This window comes from Ailuropoda melanoleuca, unplaced genomic scaffold (assembly GCF_002007445.2).
Source record: "Ailuropoda melanoleuca isolate Jingjing unplaced genomic scaffold, ASM200744v2 unplaced-scaffold6034, whole genome shotgun sequence".
NCBI lineage: Eukaryota > Metazoa > Chordata > Mammalia > Carnivora > Ursidae > Ailuropoda > Ailuropoda melanoleuca.
Window position 1 is genome coordinate 1,657,688 of NW_023234215.1, and position 5,771 is coordinate 1,663,458.

The 5,771-nt window shown below is 53.3% G+C and overlaps 1 non-coding gene across 1 annotated transcript; it reads right to left on the minus strand.

Moving 5' to 3' along the window:
* Positions 1-5,395: 5,395 nt before the first annotated feature.
* LOC117799928 lies at positions 5,396-5,499 on the minus strand. The gene has a single exon (XR_004623047.1). It is a non-coding gene; the product is annotated as a U6 spliceosomal RNA (small nuclear RNA).
* Positions 5,500-5,771: the final 272 nt, after the last annotated feature.

The window sequence follows — 5,771 nt, forward strand, 5'->3', positions numbered from 1 at the left end:
GTGATGACCAGACCCTAGGGCGTTCTCATTTATAACTTGCCATCTGAACCGTGGCTGCTTGGCCGCCCCATCGCTACCTTCTCCCAGGACCGAAATGAAACGCAGGGCACGGGTTCAACCTTAGTGATGGGGTGTACTCAGGAGAGAGGGAGGAGATTTATGGCTTGGTCTCTGCCCTTAATGAGTCATCATCCCCCAGAGCCACTGTGGCCACTGCCTTCCTGGCTGGGTGAAGCCCAGAACCAAGTGCCGAGGGGGAGGCGGGTGTGCAGGGCCAGAGGATGGTGCCATGAATCTCTGACAGCCACGGGGCTCCCTGGCTCATAGACGTCCGGCAGAGGGAGCTGCCGCTGGATCACAGCTGAGCTGTTGACCTTGAGTCTTAAGCAAAGTGAAGAATAAAAGGTCGTATTTATTCCATCAGAGACACAGGAGTTATAAATTATCGGGGTGTGGATAAAGACAGTGGTCAATCACTCATCACTCTTGGGAATTTGGCTGATCGGTCTTCTGGCCCCATCACCCACTGGGCAGGCTGGGAATCAGTGTGCTCAGAGATGGGGGATTCCAGGGGACCCCAAACAGTGGTTTCTCTGGAACACAGAAGTGCCAAGAATCGCTGAGATTCATAGGTTCCTGGAACGTAAGATGTCCCTCTCTGCAAATGGGACCTTCTCAAGGAGGTTTCCCTGGCTACCCCACTTAGAGCTGAGCCTGCCCTCCCTCCACCAACACTTTTACCTTCTTTTAACCTGCTACACTTTTCCTTTTTTTCCCATAGCATGCTCCATTTTATGACGTATTTAATCATTTACCAATTATGTGTATTTGATTTCTTCCCGCCCCCTGCCCCCGATGCCCAGAATGTCAACTCCACAAGGCAGGGACTGGTGTCTAGGGCTCACTACCGTACCCCCAGTGCCTGAAGCAGCACGGGCTTATAGCAGGCGCTCCAGGAACATTTCTTGGATAAACGGACCTGCCCGGAAAGACCTTAGAAATGGTCTAATCCCCACTCCTTTCTGTGCCCAGGAAGAGCAGAGACCCAGACAGGGGGCATGGGACTTGTCCTGGGTCCGACAGCCTGTTAGGGGTCTCCGGGCTGGGAGAAGAATCCCGGCATCCAACTCCTGGGCCTGAGCTGGGGTCCTGCGTGGTCTGAATGGCAACCACGCCATTCAGAGGATGTGCTTGCTGGTCACATTCTGCTAAGTAGCTACAGAATCGGGAGCCAGCAGCCCAGGGTGGGCAAGCTGGGGCTTCCTGGCTTCCTGTCTGGATTTTTTTTAAAAATGGTAATGAATAAACTGATAACTAACTTCCTAAGCCAAAAGGGGTCCAATACCATGGGTTCCAGGACTGTGGGAGGTCAGGGAATTTTTACAAGATGGGTGAGAGGACAGTGAGCCCCTTCCCCTCTGGTGACCACCGGTGTGCCGAGCCCTTCACACAGATCGCTCCTCTCACTCTGACTCCCAGCTGTGACAGAGTATAATAATAATAGCTGACATTGATTGAACTATGTGCCAAGCACTGTTCTCTGTGCTTGTAGGTATTCATTCATTTAATCTGCCCGACAACTCTATGAAGTGGAGAGCTTCTATTATCATCCCCATGTTACAAATGAGGAACCGGAGGCAAATATGCCAGAATATAAATGCTTCCATTCTGGGTGCTTGGGATGCATCGGTGAACAAAACAACTGAGGATCCTTGTCCTCATGGAGGAAGCAGGCAACAAGCACAATAAATGAGTAAATTATCTGGGTGTGGGGAGGCAGTAAGTGCTATGCAGGGGAGAGCAGAGCAGGGCAAGGGGCTCGGGCGGTGGCAAGGTGCAGCTTAAAGAGCGTGGCGGAGTGGGCCTCCCTGAGAAGGTGAGGTCCGGTAGAGGCTTGAAGGAACTGAACCAAGCGGAGGTCTGCAGGAAGGGCATTCCCGGCAGAGGCAAGAGCCAGGGCCAGGCCCCAAGGCCAGAGCAGGTCTGAGGAGCAGTGAGGGGCCTGGATGGCTACAGCAGGAGAGCAAGGGGCAGAGTCTAGGAGATGGGGCAGGGAGGGAGTGGGGCCTGATCCTGGGAGCCTTGCAGCTCCCTCAAGGACATCTTCCTAAATGGTCTGACTCATTCAAATGCTAACATAGGCCACAGCCTCAAGCCAACACCCTCTTCTCAGCTCACACAGCGAGGATGCTTCCATAAGGGCCAAGAGACCCACACTCACGCACACACTGGCCAATGGACACACACACGCACCAGCAAATGGACACACACTCATGCTCACACTGGCCAATGAGCACACACTCTCACACACACACTGGCCAGTGGACACACACTCACACACGCACTGGCCAATGGACATACACTCACACACATACTGGCCAATGGACACACACTTACGCAGCCACCCCGCCAGAAGCTTCATCCTCCATCCTGCCTTGTGTGTGGGGAAGGGCAAGAGGGGGCCCTCATCAGCCTCGCTCCATCTGCAGCCCAGCATGGCCTCTCCATAGCCAGACCAGGAGAAGGAGGAAAGGAAGCCAATTCCTGGGGCTTCAGACCCATACACCACAATAAACAGTGCTGGAGAGATTCCCAGAAACCTGTAGACCGAAGTCTTTGATGTACTCACACGTGATTTACTCACATGATTACTTCCATAGAAGAAGATCACAGACCCCCATGACCGTCCCCAAGGGACACCACAGTGCATTGAGTGGCTCTATTCTGTGCTCACTGTCCCCACAGGAACTGCTGCCCCAGGCCTGGGGAGGGCTCGGGAAGGAGAGGATAGTAATCTTGCTACTTTTAAGGTACTCCCAGGTAGAAGCAGGACAGGCACCTCTAGACCAGGCCAGACTCACCTGAGAGCTCCCAGCTAATGAATGAGTCCCACAGTAAGGTTCCTCTTCTCAGCACCGAGCCCCTGACCCCCCAGACAACCTACCAGTGCCCCCAGACAGCTCGCCTTCTGCCCTCCTCCTGGGAGATGGATGGCTTGGGTGGTGTTGGTGTTCTGTATGAAAAAGGTGATAGTGATGATGAAGGTCGGGAGACAGATCCGTAGAGACAGATGGAGAGATAGATAGATGATAGACGTGATAAGGTGGAGAGAGAGATAGATGATAGACGTGATACGGTGGGTAAGCATTCACCATATTCATACATGATCTATTGAGATCTATTGATCTATTGTATGCCAGTGTTTTGCATACATTATTTCTAATCCTCATATGACCTTGCAATTTAGAACTGCAAACAGCTTTTACAAACAAGAAGAATGAAGTTCTGGGAAGTTAAGCAACAGGTAAAGATGAGGCAGCCAGTAAGTTGTGAGGCAGGATTTGAGCTCACAGCCCAGGTCACTCGGGTGCCTAATCCTATGTGCTCTCAGGGTGGGGAACCTGGTGCTCGGGCTCCGCCAGCCCTTTGCTGGCTGTACCCCACCTGCCCTCCTCCTGCCTCCCCCTGGCTTCTATCACTCCTCTGCTGGCGATATTCTTATAGAATTCTAGAATGTCAGAGTTGGACTTGGAAGCACAGAGAAGGAAAATAGCTTGCCCAGGGCCACACAGCAAGTCTGTGACAAAGCCAGGGTTAGAGCCTGGACCCGAGGATACTGGATGGGTGGGGAGGGCTCTGTTCCCCCATCCTCCCTCCTGCTTGGCCCAGTAGAGTAGCCTCCCCACTGTGGGGACGTGTCCCTCCAGCGTCATTCTCTCCTTACCCTGATGAATTCCTTCCCAGCCAGCCTGCTCTTGAGAGGCAGAGGTGGGCCGGGAGGATCCGCGGACGTGCAGCCCAGAGAAGCGCTGAGCAGGCTCGTCCCGCTGGAGAGAGTATCTCTCCGCTGAGCGGAGTCGGCAGCGGAGTGACGCTGCCGCCTTGCCAGCTAGATGTCCCGCAGGCTCCTCGGTCGTGGGGACCAGGCTCTCGCCGCCGCGGGGCTCGGATCGGTCCTCAAGGAAGCACCGCGGGGTTCTCCGTCACTGGTTCGTCACGGGTGCTGAACAACCCCTCGCATTTGTGACCACGTGACCACTTCCGTGCTGCGTCCCAGGAGACTCCCTTCTCCTAGGTTTGCCCAAGTGTCCTCTGGGGTAGGTAGCAGGATTATCGCTCCATGGGACAGACGACAAAGCTGAGATTCAGACGAGTGGAGATTTCCTTGCTCAAGATTGCTCAGCTAGCCGATGGTGGGGCCAGGAACGGAACCTGATCTACCCCGAACCCCAGCATCATCAGGGCCGATTCTGACTGCACACACACGTTCTAAGCATGGGATCCGGTACCGAACAAAACCGTATTCACCGAGATACCATACGATCGACATTATGAACCCATTTTGCAGCAAGAAAACTGAGTAAGGCTGGGAGCTGGGATGTGAAGTGACTTACCTACACAGTCGGTGAATTTTTTCCACACAGCACAAATTCCACCTAGGGGTGGAGACAATTCCCTTCTTCAAGGAGCTTCTCGTCTGACAGAGAGAGGGAACTATAACTGGGGGGAAAGGCGGGACCCCCAAACTCAGCCATGAGATGACTGAGGGCTTCATTTAATCTTGATTTCTTCTATCAAGGGTCAGCATTGACTTCCCCACCGTCCTCGACACAGAAGCTCATGTTTACTGTTCAGGCCTCCTGCCGTTGCACACGCTTACCTCATTTCATCCTGACAGTGTTCCTACAAAGCAGGTGCTAGCATTGCTATTTAACTCAGGCAGGGAGGGTGACGTAACCTGCCTGGAGTCGCACAGCTAATCAGTGGCAGGGCAGGAATTGAACTGACACCACAGTGGACCCCGTGAACCACCATGTGATTTTCTTGCACAACCTCCTTGCACCCATTTGATTCATGCCAAGTTCTGCTGTAGAGCTGCCTTGTTCTTCAACCGCCTGGACAGATGGAGAAGCACAAACACAAGGCCAGGGGCCACCCTATTCCACCCAGGCCCCTCCCCAAATGCTGCCCACCCCTGATCTGACAGGGCCGACCGAGCCCATGCACAATGGAGCCAGGAAGGCCCTGCCAATGGTGATCACCCCCCAAGGGTGCATCAGCCACTTGGACATGGCAAATTTGTTTCCAATAGCCTACCCTCCTGGCAGAATTTGCTTTATGATGACATTTGCAGGGTGGCATTGTGTGTGTGCGTGTGTGTGTGTGTGTGTGTGTGTGTGTGAAAATATATGGGACATGAAATTGACCATTTTAGGCATTTTTGAATGTGTAGCTCAGCGGCACGAAGGACTTTCACACTGTTGTGCAGCCGCACCACCCGTCCCCGACTTCTCACGGTCCCCCACTCAGGCTGCACCCACCACACACCAACTCCCCTCTCCCCGCCCCCCAGCCCCAAGGTTCACCCATGTTGTAGCCTGTGTCAGAATTTCATAAAAATACGCAATGCTTCATGAATTTTCATGTCATCTGTGCGCAAGGGCCGTACTCATCTCTCTATCATTCCAATTTTCGTACATGTGCGGCTGAAGCAAGCACTGTGGTAACATTTTTAAGGATGTTGGTGCCACAGGTGACTTTGTCCCTGGAGGGCCCCCGCATGAAATGGTGCGTCTACCAACTGGGGGACCTGTCACATCAGGTACGTCATTGCGCGGCACTGACCTGGGGTCTGACCGCTGTTCAGGTGCAGTTTGAACGCAGCTGGTGGGGAATCTTTATTTTGAACACTTCTGTGTTTACAACGAGGTATAATTGGTCTGACACCTTCTGTGTTTTTTTCTGAGTGATGAATTGTTAATGAGCAAGCT